This window comes from Ceratotherium simum, chromosome 7, assembly GCF_057802395.1.
Source record: "Ceratotherium simum simum isolate JZ-2026a chromosome 7, ASM5780239v1, whole genome shotgun sequence".
Taxonomy (NCBI): Eukaryota; Metazoa; Chordata; class Mammalia; order Perissodactyla; family Rhinocerotidae; genus Ceratotherium; species Ceratotherium simum.
In genome coordinates this window covers 26,524,449-26,545,540 of record NC_141906.1, presented here as the reverse complement: position 1 = coordinate 26,545,540, position 21,092 = coordinate 26,524,449, and the positions used below count along the sequence as shown (strand labels likewise).

Below are 21,092 nucleotides of genomic sequence, written 5' to 3'. Positions count from 1 at the left end.
AGACTCCACCAAAAAACTGCTAGAACTAATCAACAAATTCAATAGATTGCAGGATACAAAGTCAACATATGAAAACAGCTGCATTTCTAAACACTAACAAAAAAACATCTGAAAAACAAATAAATAAAACAATCCCATTCACAACAGCATCAAAAACAATAAAATACTGAGGAATAAATTTAATCAAGGATGTGAAAGCTTTGTAAACTGAAAACTGTCAGACTCTGATGAAAGCAATTGAAGAAGACACACATAAATGGAAAAATATCTTATATTCAAGGATCAGAAAAATTAACATTGTTATAGTGTCTATATTACTCAAAGACATCTATAGATTCAATGCAATCCCTATCTAAATTCCAAAAATATTTTTTACAGAAATAGAGAAAACAATCCTAAAATTTGTAAGGAGCCCCAGAATACCGCAAAAAGCCAAAACAATCCTGAGAAAGAAATACAAAGCCAGAGGCAGCACACTTCTTTTGATTTTAAACTATATTACAAAGCTATAGTAACCAACAATTGTGGTACTGGCATAAAAATAAACATATAAACAAATGGAACAAAATACAGAGTCCAGAAATAAATCTTCACGTATATGATCAACTAATATTTGCCAAGGGGACCAAGAACACTCAATTGGGAACGATAGTCTCTTCAATAAAATGTGTGGGGAAAACTGTATAACCACATTCAGAAGAATGAAATTGGACCCCTATCTTAGCTCCCTCACAAAAATGAACTTGAAGTGGGTTAAAAATTTAAACATGAGACCTGAAACCATAAAATCCTAGAAGAAAACATAGGAAAAAAGCTCTTTGACATTGGTCTTGGTAACGACTTTTCTGGATATGACACCAAAAGCACAAGCAACAAAAGCAAAAATATATAAATGGGACTACCTCAACCTAAAAAGCTTCTGCAAAGCTGGAAAAAAACAACCAACAAAAGGAAAAGGCAACCTACAGAACGAGAAAAAATATTTGCAAATCATGTATCTGATAAGGGGTTAATATCCAAGACATATAAAGAAATGGTACAACTTAATAGCAAAAAAAAAAAAAAAAAAATCCTTGATTAAAATGAGGAAAGGAACTGAATAGATATTTTTCCAAAGAAGACAAACAAATGGCCAACATGGACATGAAAAAGTGCTTGACCTTATTAATATCAGGGAAACGCAAATCAAAACCACAATAAGATATCACCTCACTCACACCTGTCAGAATGGCTATCATCAAAAAGATAAGTGATAACAAGAGTTGACAAGGACATAGAGAAAAGGGAACACTTGTGCACTGTTGATGGGAATATAAATTGGTACAACCACTATGGAAAACAACATTGAGGTTGCCCAAAAAGCAAAAATAGAACAACCATATGATCCATCAATTCCACTTCTGGGTATATGTATAAAGGAAATGAAAACAGGATCTTAAAGAGATATCTGCACTCCCATATTCATTGCAGTTTTATTGACAATAGCCAAGATAAAGAAAGAAACTAAGTGTTAGTCAAGGGATGAATGGAGAAAGAAGATATGGTGTATATATATATGTATATATATATATATACACACAATGTGTGTGTGTATATATGTATATATACATATATATACATATATACACACAATGTGTGTGTGTATATATGTATATATACATATATATACATATATACACACACAATGAAATATTATTCATCTATGAGAAAGAAAGAAATCCTTCCATTGGTAACATTGTGGACAAACCTTGAAGATGTTAACGCTAAGTGAAATGTCAGACAGAGAAAGAAAAATACTGTATGATATCACTTTCCGGTTGGAATCTGAAGAAGCCAAACTCATAGAAACAGAGGGAAGAGTGTTGGTTCCCAGGGAATAGAGGGTGAAGGAAATGGTCAAAGGGTACAGTTATAAGATTAACAAGTTTTGGGGATCTAATGTACAGCATGTTGATTATAGCTAATAGCTAACACTGTATTTTATACTTGAAAGTTGCTAAGAGACTAGATCTTGAATGTTCTCACCACAAGAAAGAAATGATAATTATGTGACAGGATAGAGATGTTAGCTAATGATATGGTGGTAATCATTCTGAAATATATGAATGTATCAAATCAACATGTTGTATACATTAAACTTAGAACAATGTTATATGTTAATTATATCTCAATAAATTTGAGGGAAAATAAACAATAAAGTTTGTGATTGGTGAAAAGTAGTTGCTCGCAAACAGTGAGGTCACTGGAGCAACAGAAGGAACAGAGTGTCTCCTCTGGTAGTTGATTATAGTTGAATGGCCTGATTTGTTAAGAAAATGAATATGATAGAGTGAATATCTTGAACACACCAATGATCTTGAAAACAAATAGAGCTAACAAATAAGAAATTTTTTAATCTCATTTTAAAGTGTAGAGAGAACTTCTGAAACCTTTAAATCTCATGCCATAGAAGCATCAAGCACAGAAAGTTGATAACTATACTGGTTACAGTGATCAATCCTAATGATCACCGGAAAATAGTGATGCTATTACACGAGGTGGGAAGGTGCATGCCTGAAACCCAGACATTTTCTAGGATGACTCTCAGAATTTGCATGTCTGGGAGTAAATTGTTAATGGAAAGCAACCCCAACCCAATATTGACAGGATGTTATTCACACAGTCCTGAAAATAATGCTAGCTCATCTCTTCAGAAAATAACAACCAACCTAAACACTTGCTAAGGGGAAAAGGAATTTGAATGAGTAGTTGAAGAAAGAAATTAAAATAATAATTAGAGCCATGGGAGCCCTTGCAAAAACAGGAGTGGTAGTAGTTTTACATTTTAAATTAACTTTTAATTGAATAATAGATATAGATTTACATAATAGTTGTAAAGATAGTACAGACAACTCCCATAAACCTCATCCAGTTTCCCCTATTATTCAAATTTCTTATTAATATAGCATATTTCACACAATCAATGAAACAACAGTGATTCATTATTATTAACCAAAGTCTATGCTTTATTTAGATTTAGTTAGACTTTACCTAATGTCCTTTTGCTGTTCCAGGATCCCATTCAGGATGCTACATTACATTTAGTCGTCATGTCTCCTTAGGGTCCTTGTGTCTGTGACATTTTCTCAGACCTGACTTGTTTTTGATGACTTTGATAGTTTTGAGGAATAATGGTGAGGTATTTTGCAGAATATCCCTCAATTTTGGTTTGTCTCCTGTATTTCTTATGATTAGTCTATTGTTGAGGGTTTCTGCAAGGACGACCCAGATGTGCATTGCCATTCTAATCATATCATATCAATGCTACATACCATCAGCGTGACTTAATACTGTTCATGTTAATCTTGATTGACTGGCAAACGTATTGTTTTTTAGATTTCTGTATTATAATATTATTATTTTTATAATCCTCCTTTCCATACTGTAGTCTCTGAAAGAAAATCACTGATTCAATCATTTTTATATTATTGTGGACCCACGTATATTTACTTATATTTTTAGTTATAACATAATACTGTTACCACCCAAGGGTAGGGAGGTTGTCTGTCCACCACAAGACATGGCAATAGTCAAGAGGCGAGGAGGTAAGAGAGAAAGGACTTTTTACTACAGCTTGCTAGCAAAGGGGAAGATGGCCCACTAATGTCCAAAAGAACCATTTTACAGAATAAAGACTACAGGCCAGTTATATAGGGGGCTGTTCTCTGAGCGGGGGAGGCAACTGGTCTCTGGGTGGGGGCATCCATCTGATCTCTGGGTGGGGGCACTCATCTGGTCTCAGTTCATGATAGTCTTTTGTTTTACTGCATATGCATCAGAAACCAGAGCAACGCCCTATGCCCTGATCTTTCAGTCGTTATTGATGATGGCTATCTGTATAGATTATCTGCCTGGGGGTCATCACATTCCTAAGAAACTCAAAAGGACAAAGTTATCAATTTATACCAACTGGGAGGGGCCATAAAATCCGCAGAGCAAGTCTGGGTTAGTTAATCAGAGGTCATTCAAAGTTATAATAGGGTTTCTTTTCTACAATGTGGCTTCCCTTATGTCAACCTTGTGTTGAGCCAGTATCCGTACTACTTTATTTTATTGTTTGTGTTGTTACGTACGGCCATTGACATCTCTTTTAGCTGCCTTCCATGTCCCTTTGTTATACTTCCATCATTGTGTGTTTGTTTGTTTGTTTGTTTTAGCACTTGTTACTTTCCAGCAGTAAAAATGCTCTAAGTTCATCTTGATCATTTCTTGTCCTAGAATCCAAGTCCTAAAACTAAACATTTCTCCAAAAAGACCCTGTTCATCTTATTGGAGAATGTTATTAGAAACCAAGGTCGGGGGGCTAGGTAGGCTTGTTGTTACTGAGGTATTTTTGCTTCTAGGCCCTCTCGGATGACAGAGCAAGAAAATATATGTATATATCCTAAACAGTGTACATAGAAATATCCATAAATATTTCCATATATATCTATCTTCCTTATATTAAGCTACACATGAGTTCATACTTAAAGTCTATGAAACTAATCCGTTACCACATGGATCATTCAGTCTTCAACTTTGCTTGTCTATAACCTTGGACTACAACAGTGAGAAATCTGGTTCCCACTATACATGAACCATTTACTTAATTGTTCAATTCCAGCATCAATGTATAAGGTTTTGAAATTGTTAACGCTTACTCTCATTGGAAACAGGTATACAGTGCTTTTCTGTAGGTCTTTTGCCTTAAGTCTTGGACTCCCCTCATTTCCAAAGTTACTTCAGTCAGCACGTTTTCCCTCACCCACTTCAGTGAGGTGGTTTCATATATTTGTATTACAGTTAGATTTTTTGTCATAGTCTGCGTTCCTTCCTGAGGTCCTTCAACTTTTTAAATAATAGTTAAATTTTGCGTACATTAAAGTTTACTCTTTCTGTTGGGCTTTCGTAAATACTCTTCCTAAAAAGAATATTTGTATTTCAGCTTTTTCATCTGTAATCCACTATTATACTGGAACCCTGTTTGGGTGATGGTAGGGTGTGGGGAAGGAAAGCATTCTATAATCCTCCATTTAAATCTCAATCTTTTCATGGCTCTTTGGTTCAGGGCTTTACTTTCACAAGTGTTTCTCCAGTTGTATAGCTTTTCCCTGAGCTCAGTGTTCCCAGTCTCTTTTCCTGGAGCCCTGACACCTGTTGACTAGGGTTTTATTTTTTTCCCTTTTATGTGACATAGAAAGGCTGGAGATGGCTAGAGTTGGAAGGATTCCCTTCTCCCATTTGGGATGAGGCTCTGACATAATCTTTTATAGGAAGAGTAGGCCTTTGTTATGGAAAAGACTCTGAACACTGATTATTCTTCCCCTCCTCCTTGTAGAGCCAACAGTAAGACCTTTCTCAGATCTTCCCTAAGAGAACCCAATAGGTTTCCTGGAAATATACCCCACAAAAACTGTGCCCCCCCCCCAAGATGTGGCCCCCAGGAGTCTCCCTTAGCTACCAACAATTCTTCAAACTTACCATTTAATTGTTTCTTCTTGTTTATGGTTCCAGAATCTCTTGCTCCAGACAAGCAGATATCAGCTATGTCTCTTTCAGTGTGCCTGTCTCCAAAGATTTTTAGACTGTAGTTTTCCTTGTGACCTCAGTTCTCTGAGAGGCCTAAGTAAAGTTGTTGATTTTTGGTTTGTCCAACCGTTTCTTGTAAGAACAGGAGTGAGTGACTTTCATGTGTTTGTATAATGGAGATGAAACTGGAACTTGATAGTAGTTGTTGATACACAGTATTTGTATATACAAACCAACTATTTTTCTTCTCTCATCTTCCATCTACTGTTCTAAGAGGCAAGTTATGATAATAGTAGTTAACCTAATATCACAGTATTTAAGTTACTGAACATCAAAAAAGAAGTTGTGGGAGATCAAGATTTGGCCACCCTGAAATATATCTCTTTACCTTGACTGTTTTCTCTGAAGGACATTTGACCTCCCCCACTAACTGCCTAAAGAATTTGACATGGTGGCTCCTTCCTGGAACAGATCTTCTATCATGATATCTATAAAGATAATGTAGGATAGAGGTTACAATAGCAAAGGCACCAAGCCTCTTTTATCAAAAAACTCTGTCTTTCCCTGACCACCTTATCTATAGATGACCCCGAAAAGAATTGTCCTCCTGCCCTCTGAAGTCCCAGGCCACTACCCAGCCCCAACACGCTCCTCGCCTTTAGCTGCAATACTTAAGCAAGCAGCTTAGACAGAGGGACGAGTTGCTCATTTCTGAGTTTCTCCCATGTATACATGTTATTAAACTTGGTATTATTTTCTCCTGCTAACCTGTCTTGTTGATTATTTGGCCAGCCATAAGAACCTTAAGGAAAAGGGTAGAGGGAGATTCTCTTTCTTCCCCCCGACAAAGTGTAATAAGCTGAAAGAGAAATGAATAAAGATAAAAAGTCTTTGTGTTTCCCTTTTGTTGAAAGAATGAGCATTTTTCAGTTCAAACCATGCAGTACAGTGGATATTTCCATAAAATAAGCATAATGTAGGTGGTAATTTCATTCATAAATTAGAGCTAAAATGTGTGGGTGGACTGAGCTAAATTGTTATTTTTTCTTACAATTTAGACATTTTTAAACAGTTTATTTTAAAATAATTTTAAATTTACAAGAAAAATTCCAAAAATAGTAGGGTTCTCTAATACATTTCACCCAGGTTTCTCTGACGTAAAATGTTACATAACCACGTTACATTTATCAAAATTAACATTGGTACAGTATTAGTGACAGAACTACAGACTCTATTTCGAGTTCCCTAGTTTTTCCACTAGCATCCGTTTTCTGATTCAAGAGTCAATCCAGAATACCGCATTTCATTTGGTGATCATATCTCCTTTATCTCCTCTAATCTGTGACATAATCCTTTCTTTTTCCTCGTCTTTCTTTGCCTTTACATTTTTGAACTCTACTGGTAAGCTATCTTGTAGACTGTCTCTCTGCAGTCTGTCCGTCTGTCTTTTGTTTGTCTAATGTTTTTTCATGATCAGAATTTCTGTTTTCATGATTAGATTCATGATTACACTGAGGTTATCTATTTGGGGTAAAAAATGCCAAAGAGGAAACATGCCCTTCTTATAACATCAAATCATAGGGTACATGATATCAACATGACTAAATTAGGATAATGTTAACATTAATCACTTTGTAAGGTGATGTTTTTCAGGTTTCACTGCTATAAAGTCTTATTTTCCATTTCTACAGTTTTAATTATTAATTTTTCACTCTGCTTTACTGTCTGATTCTAACTACTCCTCAGCATTGCGGAGGAAAAAAGAAAAACAAAACTCAGAAAGAAATTTCTCAGATTCCTCTCACCTGTTTAGTTCCCAGTTAAAGTCACCCCATGAGAAGAATTTGTAGGAGATTTGGACAAGAGGTCACAGAGGCCAGATGTGTTGAATTCACAGATTTCTTTGTGATTGCTATCGTCTCAGTTCTCTCCATGAACTTAAAATTTGCAGTAATGAGGCTAGATATGATATTTTTTCTGAGTTTTCTGTGACTTCTCATTTTGTATTCATAGTGGCCAGAAACATTAGCTCTCAGAATTCTCTCTAAATTGTAGCTTATTCACACATTCATCTAAACTGCAATTCCCTCATTAAATCTCTTTTTTTGTAACACTTTTAGTACTTCTGTTTTTCTAAATGATCCCAGAATGAAAAAATAGCTGAAAAGATAGAGAAATTTGCCATAAAACTTTAATAATATGAAAGCTATCTTTATATATACATTAAAACTAATTTTAGGGGCTGGTCCCATGGGTTAGCAGTTAAGTGCATGCACTCCACTGCTGGTGGCCTGGGTTCAGATCCCAGGTGCACATTGACGCACCACTTGTCAGGCCATGCTGTGGAGGCGTCCCACATAAAGTGGAGGAAGATCAGCACAGATGTTAGCTCAGGGCCAGTCTTCCTCAGCAAAAAGAGGAGGATTGGCATGGATGTCAGCTCAGGGCTGATCTTCCTCACACACACACAAAAAACAAATTTTTATATATGAAACTGTTAAAATTAAAAATTGAGAAATGAAATATACGATATCTAAAATAAAGAACACAAAGTAGCTATCAATGTTTACCAGCAAAGTAAACACAACAAAAGATTGGACAAAGAACTGGGAAAGAGATGATAGAAAATATCCAAACTGAAGCAAGGTAAAATAGGAATGAAAAATCCACAGAGGAACATGGAAGACATGTAGAACAACATAAAGAACGTTAAAATGCATGTAACTGAATTTCCCAAAGAACGGAAGAAGAGTGAACAGCAGCTCTATTTGAAAAAAAATCCAGTCATTTTAATTGTTTTCTGAAATTGAAGACAAACCTCAACCACAAATTCAGGAAACTGCAAATCCCAAAAGGGATAAACACAAAGCAAAACAGACTTTGGTTCATCATAATAACATTGTTGAAAACCAAATATGACTGTCCTTAAGGAGCTTTAATTGTTAGAATTTTTCATTGTTATCTCTATGTATCCAAAATTCTTCAAATTTTTTCCAATTGGTTTTTCTGTATAACTCCTAGATTTCTTCAGCTCTAAATTCTCTTTCCTAATTTTTTCTTCAGTGATATCTAATTTTTTTACTTATTCTTTTTGTCTTTATTTTCAAAATGTACATTTTTATTCATTGGAGTTCTATATGGATGTTAAAAAAATCTGTGTTTACTATTTCTTTTCTCTTTCTTTGTTAATATTTATCACTGTTAATACCTAGGGCTCTAAGCCAGATTGTTAAAGTTCAAATACCAGCTCTTCTATTTACTGTATGACTGGTATTTGGCAAAATAGTCTTCAGGTGTCATATTTTCCCTATACATAAAATGAGATAACAGTACATATCAGATAGGGTTAGAGAAAGAAATAAATGAACATATGTAGAAATGTGCCTAATGCATATTCTGTACTATTCTTTTCTTTCTTTCTTTTTTTTTTTTTGTGAAGAAGATCGGCCCTGAGCTACCACCTGCCAAGCCTCCTCTTTTTGCTGAGGAAGACTGGCCCTGGGCTAACATCCATGCCCATCTTCCTCCACTTTATATGGGACGCCGCCACAACATGGCCCAACAAGCGGTGCCTCAGTGTGCACCCGGGATCCGAACTGGTGAACCCTGGGCCACCGCAGCAGAGCGCGTGGACTTAACTGCTTGTGCCACTGGGCCGGCCCCAATATTCTGTACTATTTAGTATCATCTAATATACTTTTAAACGGTTCTTTCATTTTTTACATACAAACATTGTTTATATTTATATATATGTGTATATACACACACACACACACATATATATGTATCAACATTGCTCTGCATCTGATAATTCAAATGTATCCCAAGTGCATTTCTGCTGGATGTAGTTTTTCCTACTTGTCACACCTACTACCTCTTTGTATATTTTTTTGCGAATTTAAACTTTGGACTTCTTAAATTTCTTATTTTATGGAAATTTTTAAGCTCTGAAATTAAAATTAAAGGGAGTTTCTCAAGAGAAGATCTAAGTGCTCAGGGACTTGATCAGTTTGTAATTACTTTACCTTTTTTTTTCAGACAGTAACACACTACAAATATGTGTTTGTAAATTTTCAGTAGTAATATTTGTACTGTTTTCTCTTCACCCAGTACTATGGCAGAAGAAAAGGAATTTTAGTTGTAATCTGCTGTAGGAGGGAGAGGAGCAGGTTCTTTTCTAGTTCACTGTCACAATGTGAGATTAGCTCTTTGGAGAGCCATATTTGTTTCAGGGATGACTCCTTCTTTGGCCGTGGCCAACATGAGTTGATATATTCTACCCATTTACTTGTAGTCTTCTTTAATTTCTCTTAATAATATTGTGCAGTTTTCAGTGTAGATATCTATCATTCACTAAGTGAATTTCTAGATCTTTGCTTGTTAGTTTGTTTTTTATAAGACATTGATTTGTAAAGGATATTCCTAACTGAAAACATAAAATAAAATAAAATGGACTAGATAAATATGAAGGTGAATAGTTGAGATTATTTTCTGATCTTGTTACTGTGAACATTTTTTTTCCATTGAGAATGAATTAATCGGGGAAAAAATTAATTTAAAGAAAATTTACAGGGTAGCAAAAAGGAAAGCACATATACCTTGCTTCAGATAAAACTGAGTATGAATTAGAGACCTGTTCTATAAAATTATATGATTTTAACCTCAGTTATATTTTCAGAGTATAGGTCTCTTCTAGAAAACAAGGCTGATAATAATTAACTTACATGTAATTGTGAATCTCTGACCACACACATATGAACTGCCTGCCTCATAAAGTTCCTCCGAACTATTAGAATTTATTAATACTTATAAATTATTAAATTATTAATATTCTATTATTCAATTCCGTAGTTCAATATATTTAGTTTAGCAGAAATGGCCCTAGCATACATTTAAATCTCAAATATAATTATAATCTTCATTTTCTCTTATCCCACTTATTAGAAAATCTCAAATAATATTAGCTATTATAACTACACAATGTCATCTCTTTTGTTATCATTAAGGGTTCAAAACATTTTACAAAATATTATTTCCACATTCTGATATAGAAAGAAGATATAGAAAGAAATTAAATTAAAAACATAGGGATAGTGGCTGATATGGAAATAGTGAATAATTTTAAATATTAAATCCTAAAATGTAATAAAAATTTCATTTACTTATACACAAACTCACATGTGCATATACAAAATGCATCATTTGTGTACCATTATCCTTTAGTGTCAGATAATATGAGATCTCAGATTATATGATGTTCAGTATAATTGTGTTAAAAATGTGAAAGGAGTTGAAATGGAGATAAAGCTGAGAATAGTTAGGAAAGGAGATAGGGAGTCCATTTAAAGGGAATGTTCAAAGCCTTCCCAAAGTTTCCTCTAACCCAGGTCATCTGTTTCCTGTGTTTGACCTGAGCAAGTTACTTAACTTTTCTGTGCTTCAGATTTCTCATCTGAGTGTTGGGATAAAAATGATCCTTCACAATTTTCATAATAAAATTAGTTTATGTATTTAAGTGCTTGGAATTTTTCCTAGTAAATAAAAAAAAATCAATAATGTGTATTTTTGTTATTAGAAACACTACTAGTTTTAAAGATCTATTGCTGTCTTTTTACTCATTTATAACTAAAATAAGTTTATAATTGGATTGATTATGGTATTTACTAATCTGTATTGGTCATTAAACATTGGGATAACCTTTTATTAAATATAAAATGTTATATAATGCAAACTTAGTAGACAGTGGAATTTATAATTTAATAAAGTATAAATGCTATTTTCTTGTGATTATTACTATTATCCTTATATTCTGAAAAGAGCATTGTCTAGCAAAAGTTCTAAACCTTGTTGACAGCAGAATTTGGAATCTGATATTTGGTACAAATTTTATTACCCTTTAATGATAATAAAAGTGATAACATTATAGAATGATACTTGTTAATGTTTAATTTAGTGTTTTAATGAGCATATAATAAGGGAACTGGGAGACTATAATTAGATTTGAGCTATGAATGTGCAAGGGTAATTTTTTTCTGAACAAGATTATATTTATTGCCTTTGATGGTGTGGATAAGTCTAGATAAAAATCAAGATTTTTCTAGATTTCTAGAAAAACGATTATTCTAACCTTTTTCATGGTTGGAAAAATATCAGTTCTGGTAGGTAGAATAAGACATACAAATCTAGCAAAAATTCTCTGCAGAAAGTGTATAGTTAACCTGTTTATGGCATTCTTTAGTGGTTCTTGAACAACACTCTGATATTCACAACTGTCATATCTATCATCCAAGTGATAGAATGTGTTTGATGTGCAGGAAAGGAAAACATAACTTCCAAATTAATATTGGAAAAATCAAGGGACAGTTTACTTCAGTTCATATGTGAGGATTAATGTGTGCTGAGGGAGTCCCAGTGAAGATGAAACTGAAGACAGAGCTGAGTAGGTAAGAGAATGAGCATTGGAGTCCAGCTGCGTGGGTTCAGATCTTCACCATTTACTGGCTATATGATGTTAGCAAGTTACTTAACCTCTCTTGAACTCAATTCACTCCTCTGAAAAGCAGGGCTCATAATAACACCTATTGCTTGGAGTTGGTGTAAGGCTTAAGTTACCTAATATTTTTTAAATGCCTAGAACAGTGATTGAGCAGTCCAAAACATCAAACTGACTATGTGTTTGCTAAATAAAACAATTGCACTGCCCACGGATAATCCCAGATTGCAGCCAGATAATAGTTTTTTCATCATTCTTTTAAAAATATGAACAGAATATCCCTAGTGACATGAGGTCAATTTATACCCTTGAACCTGCTTCCTGGTATTATAAATGACAGCCCTCTAGCTCCCTCTTAAGGCAAGAACTTAAAAAGATACAATTTACTTTCTTGGGAGCAGAGAAACAAATATATCTGAGTTTTCACAATTGAGTTGAGACTTGAGCAGGGATGGCTGGATTGAAGAGACAGACTGAATCACAGGATGTATGAAAAGGTTCTCTGAAGGTGAAGGGTAACTACTTTTCATATTGACATTGAAAGATTAATATACATTTTGGGAATCAAATCCTATCATGGTCTCTAATAGCTTGAGAAAAAACTAAATCTATTTAGATCACTTTTACCTTTCTCTACCTTCAATGTTCACAAGGTAGAAATAGAACAAGGTTTTAAGTGTGGAAATGTACTTGGATAATGGATGTGAACAACAGTAAATATTGATTTTGATCTAATCTAAAGGATTCTGTGTTACGTGATATGCCACAAAAGTGGTCCTGTATGAGAAACCAAGTTGTGTGAAAGTTATCTACTGAGAAATGGACATAGTTTCTGACTCATAGAGAGAGCACCTCAAATTATCCATGCCTGCTTTTCCTGCTTATGACATCAATTCCTCAACTTTTCTCCTAACAGGCTTCCCTGGCCTGGAACGGGAATACCCCTTGCTCTCCATCCCTTCTCTTGTATCTACACTATGGTCCTCTCAGGAACTGTATGGTGCTCCATGTGATCTGGACTGAGTCAAGCCTGCACCAGCCCATGTTCTATTTTCTGGTCTTGCTAATCCTCACTGACCTGTGCATGGGGCTGTCCACAGTGTACACGGTGCTGGGGATCCTGTGGGGCTCAGCCAGGAAGTCAGCCTGCATATCTGCATTGCTCAAAGTTACTTTATCTATGGAATTTCTTTCACAGAGTCTGGAGTCCTTCTTGCCATGGCCTTTGATCGTTTTATAGTAATTTGCAATCCTCTGAGATATATATCCATACTAACCAATGTCAGAATCATCAAAATTGGGCTGGGGATTTTAGTCAGGAGTTTTATGTTCATCATTGCTCCCATAATCCGCCTCAAGTTTTTCCACTACTGCCATTCCCATGTCCTCTCCCACTCTTTCTGCCTGCACCAGGACCTGCTGAGACTAGCATGTTCTGACAACCGTTTCAACAGCTTCTATGCCCTGGCTCTGGTGATTTGTACCCTTTTGTTTGATTCCATCTTAATTCTTGTATCCTACGCTCTGATCCTGCATTCTGTCTTGGCTATTGCATCCCGGGAGGAGAGGCTCAAGTCTTTGCAGACATGTGTTTGCCACATCTGTGCTCTACTGGTTTTCTATATTCCCATTATTGGTCTCACCATAGTGCACTGCTTTGGAAAGCATCTCTCACCTTTGGTTCATGTCCTTATGGGCAATATCTATATTCTCTTTCCACCCCTGATGAATCCAATCATCTACAGTATAAAGACCCAGCAGATCCGGGCAGGATTCAGGAGTGGTTCTCCATGAAGAGGAAGTGAAACTCTTTAAATTAAATAGGCATAAGTGGTGTAGATGCAGAAAACTTTAGGCAAGGAGAGAGAAGGAATACATTTATCTAAGGAAGTTAAAAATAAGGCAATTGAACATTAAGACTTTTTATGATCTGCCATTAGTTAACAGCTTTATAAGTATCAAGAATGGTCATAAAATCCGTGTTTTTCAATTCAAGTATAATGTTGGAAGTTAATGATAATAGAATCATTCAGCACATGTCCTTATCATTTCTGTCTAGGAAAAGATAATATGCACAATTGTCCAGAAAAATTTAACTTGCAAGAAATATCTACAGAAGAGTCCTCCAAATGCACAGTTTATATCAATCAATGGAGTGAGTTTTATCACCATTTGGTATGGTTAACTTGATCAACATAGAAGTTACAATTGGTCTCTAACCTTAAATGATGTTTTCAGACTGGTTAGTAGTTTGCTGTTGAGCCATTCCAAAGTATCATCGCCCTTCTCTTTTAACTAATCTATCAAATGACAACTCTGTTTCTTGCTTTTCAGAAGAACTTCTATCACTATCTCTTACATATCTATAAATTACTACCAACCTTACAATTTTAATTCCTGACTTACAATAATTGATGTCCTTTACTGTTCAGAATAAATGCTCCACTAATCTGCTTTATTGGGTCTTCTCTTATCTTTTCTAGACTTAATAAATATCAGCAAGGCAAGACTTTTTTGTGGAGTCAATTCATACTGATGGATAAAACACGTATTACTTAATAATTAATGTGAGGTCAGATTACTACCCATTTGGGAAAATAATAAAACCTACTCTGTACTGCAAACCCTGTAGAATTGTCATTCATGAGGATCTTCAAAGGGAGAAGAAATTGTTATCTTTTTATCTCTAGCAACAAATCATCTTCATCATTCTTAATCTCATCATCGAATTAGGAAAAAATACAAACATGTGTGCTACTAGATAAAGCTAATCTTGACTACTTTGTGGAACACTGCCCATGTGAATTACTGAGAGCAAACTTAGCAAAGATTTCATCTCGTTAAAGGATTTCTCCAAATATTCCAATTCAAAGTTATCTTCCCTCTTCCATATGGGAGATTCTGAACCATTAATCTCATGACTCAGTCTTTTTAGCTAGTATTCCCAAGAAGCAGTGCTGTTTGGACATAAATGTAAAATATATTAAGATATATGGATATATATGAGGCAAGCTGACTGGTAGCAAATATATAAATATTTAAATTTATAGCTCTTAAATTCCAATCTTAATCAGAAAATGTATAAAATAGAGATAGAAGATGTGGTGAAGAACTATATCTAGGAAAAATGTGGGTTTGTTATTAGATTCCTTTGGAGTCCTTACTTATATTTTGAAATTAAAGAATCGAAAAATCACAAATGATGTAGTGAAGTGATAATGAAAATAACTTTCAGTCTTCAAGGGTAATATGACATCCAGTTCACAACACCATATTGGCCCTTTTTCCAACTTCCCATTAAAATGCTTTTAAACGTATATCAAAGGTAAGAGATTACAACAACTTTAAAATAAGAAAATATAGGTAATTGATTTAAAACTTGGAAATTATTTCCATAATGTAAATGAAGATACGTTGTAAATGAAGCTGACTTAAAACACACAGTTAATGATTAATGCCTCTTTACTTTGTGAACTGAATAAAATCACTAACCTGAATCTAATGAGGGAAGAGATTTTTGTTCCATCCAACTTATAATCAAAGCAATGGAGCTTGAAACAGCAGTGATTGCATATAAGAATATATTTTTCATAGATTGTTGTCATAATTCCCTTTAATGTATAGAAAAAGTCAAGAATTGCCACTGTCGTATGATAATTTAATATTATTTCTCTATTTATTAGTCAATGAAATGAGTTAAAAATTAAGATGTTCATATGTGATGGAAGAAGGTAATGTTCTTGTTTACTTCAAACTTACTATAAATGTAAAACTCAAGAATTTTTCTCTAAGTTTGTTAAAATTAGAAGCATTCAGCAAGTAGCACATTCTAAAAATGTCTTTATTTACACTTAAGAATACCATTAGAAAATAAAATAGAATGATAGATCCTATTCGCAAATGCAGCACTCGTAGATATAAAAGTGCATAAACACACATAGAAATCATTAACACTCTGATAGGCAGCTGTGAGAGCGTTTTCTTGAGGAAATAGAAACACATTCTTCATCCTATTCAACTATATCTGTCCTCCTAAAACAATCCTACATTTTCATTGTGACTAAACAAAGGACAACACCTTTAACTTAAAAAAATTTTTAAAGCATCTTATGGAAGATTAAAAGTCAGAGAAATAGGAAAATTAAAAAAAAACATTTCAAGTAATGCTTGGGAGTAGTTTTAAAATAAATAAAATATATTATAAAGCAATAATATTTCATACAATAGAATATATGCACGAAGACTATCCACACATCTTATTAAAACAGAATATTAGGTACAAAAGTAACATTAGATACATAGGAAAAATAAAGAGTAAATTTAAGGAACGTTTAATGACATACAAATCATTTGAAAAATACAGGTTATTTAATAGCCACTTGGGAAATTTGAAGCTAAATCTATACCTAATTTTTTAACCCAAATATAAATATTACAATATTCCAAAATAATTTATAGCTAGATCAATATTATATGCATAAAAATGAAACTATAAAATTAAGAAAAACTGTTCTTTACAAATATTTTGAGTAAATTATACCTTCCAAATGAGAGGAAATGAGAGTTCATAACCTAAGAATCAAAACACTGACATACATACATGCATGAATATAAAGACCCATAAAAATAATGAGAAATATCAAGCTCAAAATATTTGCCATTCAAAACAAGAATTAGTTTACTTAGGCAAAAGCATTCTCACAAATTAATATGACAAAAGACAAAATAAAGCAATAGAAATAAGATATAAAATTTAAATTGTCAGTACTTAGAAAATAAATTGAAATGGTCAATAAATATTAAAGGATGTTTAATATAATTTAAAAATGAAATAACCACAAAATTTAAAAATAACATGCTAAATACAATTTCATATTTGGAATACAATTGGAAAAATAAAAATATGATTGTCACGATAAAGTGTTGCTGAGAGTATAAAGTAATAAGGAGACTTTAATATATGCTTTTAATATGGATGTAAGTTAGAAAAATATTTTTGTAGGTAAACACATTAATACTATCCAAATATTAAATCATCACACATGTTAACACTAAAATTTCTTATTAAGGTTACATGGGGAATTGTTGAAATGTCTACTATTCTATAACTTCCATACCTTTGGGTGTTGTTAGCTAATATTTATTAATTTTATAACAATAACATTGCTAAGATGTAACCTTTATTTTAAAAATTGTGTCAAAAAAGACATTTAACATTATTTCCCCAAATTTTTACAAAAGATGTTTAAATTAGATAACCTCTAAAATTCACTTTTTTGTTGTTCTGAATTTATTCTCAATTTCCCTGATAACAAATTGTAACAACAAAAAGAAGGCAGAATATGGCTTTAGTGAGTTACAAAACACTTCTAAACCTCACTAAATCTTGGCTGAATTAATTTTAAGATTACTCGTTCTCAGCAGAATTCTTCAAGAAAGCAAGCTGAACTTGAGGTTCAGAAAACAATTTGTGGAGAGATGTTTTTCTCTCTGAGCTTTAAGAAAGTCAAAGGAATAGCTTTGAAATTTGAGACAAGATTTTCTGTCATGGTAAACATCACAGAATATTTAGATATGGTTAGCAAGTATCGCTTTTGATGTAAACTTTAATCTCTGTTTTCATTTCAGTTCACAAGCTGGTTGTGTCTAAATGTCAGTCAAGAAAAATACTAGCGAGCCAGCCCTGATGGCCTAGTGGTTCAAGTTTGAAGCTCACAGCTTCGGCGGCCCAGGTCCACTTCCTGGTCAAGGAACCACATCACCTGTCTGTCAGTTACCACGCTGTGGCTGCAGCTCACATAGAAGAACTAGAACATCTTACAACTAGGATATACAACCATTCACTGGAGCTTTGGGGAGTTAAAAAATAAAAAGAAGATTGGCAACAGATAGCTCAGGGCGAAACTCTTCCCGCAAAATAAAAAAGAAAGAAAGAAAGAAAAATACTAGCTCTCTGTGGCTCACAACATAAGCTGGTAGAATTATATGGTGACTTATATGAAACCAAACTCAGATTTAATTATAATCAAGACCAATTTATTTCAATCAAAGTCATAATTGTCCTAAAATATCTTAATTCCTGTCGTTCCCTAACAACTCCATATCACTTATTCAAAATGATGTTAGTGCCATGGACATAAAGGTAGGCTGTTAACGTTTATTTTAAAGTCAAATTGTTAGCAGGGCCCAGAGACCCATAACTTTCATTTCAGGGAACATTCACATTGTTCCCAGGAGGAATAACTACAGCTGGATAGGTGGATAAGGCAATGTGGAACTGAATGTTGTGGAGAATATGAAAGAAAATTACTTCTAAGCACTTCCAAAGTCATTTGAAGTTAATAGCATTACCTTACAAATAGAAAAGAGCAAGACAGTGAAAGAAAGTGTAAGTTGTGAATTTTTAAGGAAGACTCAAAATCAATAACAAAAATAATCAATGAGTTAAATCATCTACTTTACATGAGAAAAAAATCACAAATGACTTAAAGGTGACTGTATAGCATATAAAAGGATGCTCAAATGCATTAGTAATAAGAGAAATGCAATATCTGAAATATATGAATATTTAAAGTACCATTTAATTATGATATTAGACCATAAAATATCAGAGGCTTAAAATCCAGAGATACAAAAAGTATGATAACTTATGAACTGCTGATAATAGAGAGGAAAATATACCTGAGCCTGTGAGTACATGAGCACATGTGACTATGGTGAGAAGAATCACTGCAAGTAACTAGACATATGAAAATTGTGTCACAGTAAGATGGCACAGGGGCAAAGGAATAACAAAATGGAGATCTGGAAATAGGCTGAATTTTCAGATCTTGGTGACCTTATTGTTTTATGAGCCCCATATTAATTTCTCAGACTATTTCTACACTAAACTTATTCTTGTTCTTTCTTCTTTCTTCTTCTTCTTTTTTTGTGAGGAAGATCAGCCCTGAGCTAACATCCCATGCCAATCCTCCTCATTTTGCTGAGGAAGACTGGCCCTGAGCTAACGTCTATTGCACGTCTTGGTGCTTCTTAGCAGCATTCTCTACAGGGCTGAACATTTGATTAACAGTCTAAGTAACACCTGGACGTTATAGGTCTGTCTCTAGAGACTGCATTCTCCAAGATAGAAACAGATGAGTCTCTATCCACAAACCAGCTCTGGGGGAGTCACAATGTTATATGTCTGCCCTAAGTGTTAATATGTCTGTACATAGTTCTGGCCTAGTTTTTTTCCCTCCATGTTTATATGTCTCCTATGTGTATAATCTGGTGACTTCTGGGCTCTTCCAAAAACCTGATGAGACTCCCTTGAGCATCCATCCATATCCCATTACAAGGCAAACCTATATAGTTACCAAGTTGTCCACAGAGGCTCCAATGCCCCTAAAACCATCACCATTGTATATTTTAACCATTCCCAGTTAGTGGCCTCTGTCTGGACACTGCAAATGGAAGATAATCATTCTGAGGATTTACAGAGGGCAACAATTCATGTTATCACATGGAGGTATTATTTCAGAGTGAAGCAAGTGGAAGTCGAGTGGGGAATGGGAAGATTTCTAGACAGAGAAATAAAGAAGAGACATAAGTAGGGTTTGAGTGATATGGATTTGGTACTAGAGAATTGGGAAGAGAATATTCCCTTACAGGTTAAAAAGCACTGATTCAGTATCTTTCTTTTGATGCAATAATCTAAGAAATTTCTATTACAGCATGTGCTCTCTGGTTATATAACTCATAGTCACAATGCTGGAAGGAATATATTCCTAAAAAAGCAACTGAAGAAAAAACCAAGAGTAGGGAAGTGATTATGTGGAGATACTGGCCACCTCTCTCTCTGGGAGGGTCAGGGGAAGCTTGAGGAGGCAGGATAAAAAATCTGTGAAATACTTTGAGACTGTAGGGGAAATGTAAATTCACTTAGAATTTATTAAGTGCTTACTGGGTTTCAGTATCTTCTTTTTTATGACACTCACAGCCTCATGAAGGAGATGAACATGAAAATGAGTAGACAAACAATTCAGTAACAGAGATAATCTTAGTTTCTAGGCAATCATTGACCTACTTTATAAAAGCAGTTTTGGTTATCTGTAGGTGTAATAAATTAATGTCAAGAAATAGGAAGTTTTCAATTTTCTTTCAGGAAATACGTGAGATATGGGCTGAGATAAGTGGGGACCAACAAAACATTAGTGAGTTTGTTTTAAAGTCGGTGCAATTAACTAAGAGAAAGATGCAGTGGTGAGGGAGAGGTTTAAATTTAAGAGGACACAGATTATTGATATTGTGAATCTGTCTGAAAGCAGATGACTGGTTTAGAGCATACATGGTGGATAATGAACTATGGAGAAGGGGAAGGATTCCTTCTCTTCTGTCTTTGGATGGAGGTGGTAAAGATGAGTACACATTTAAGAATAGGATTTTTTAGGGAATTTATAATTCCTAAAGATTTTCCCTATTAAGCAGCAATATCTAATCTTATATAAAGACAAGGTAGTAAGTGTAGTTTAATTGAATCTATTAATAGCTTACATTTGTCGAGCGTTCACTATGTCCCAACTACTTTTCTAAATGCAAACTCTTATTTATATTTATATGTTCTTATTTACATGAATATTCTTGTTTAACTTTTATAGAAATTATTTGAATGAGAACTCATTATTGTTATTTCCATGATAGTTATAAAGAAACAAAGGTGCTAAGAGGTTACATGATTTCTAGGAGGTAGGAATCAAATACCCATTAAGTAGCATAGCTTGGATTTCTACCTAGGGAATGCTATTCTTTGAGTATTGCTTCTTATAATAACAGCTAACACTTATTAGGTGCTTACTACGTGCCAGGTGGCTAACTAAACACTTCATGTATATTGGGTTATATAATCCTCAGAACAACACAATAAAGTAAAATATATTTTTATGACCCACATTTTAGAGTTAGGAAAACTTGGATATAATTTAAGTGATACTAATCTCCAGTAGTGTTCAACAGCCCAGATGCAGAAGCAAAATAGTTGAATACAATGTTAATGAGTTGCAAAATAGATAAG

General features: G+C 34.1%; 1 pseudogene; it reads left to right on the top strand.

Annotated features, from left to right (window-relative positions):
• The first annotated feature begins 12,904 nt into the window (after positions 1–12,904).
• On the top strand, positions 12,905–13,845 carry LOC106802402 (olfactory receptor 51V1-like; annotated as a pseudogene).
• Positions 13,846–21,092: the final 7,247 nt, after the last annotated feature.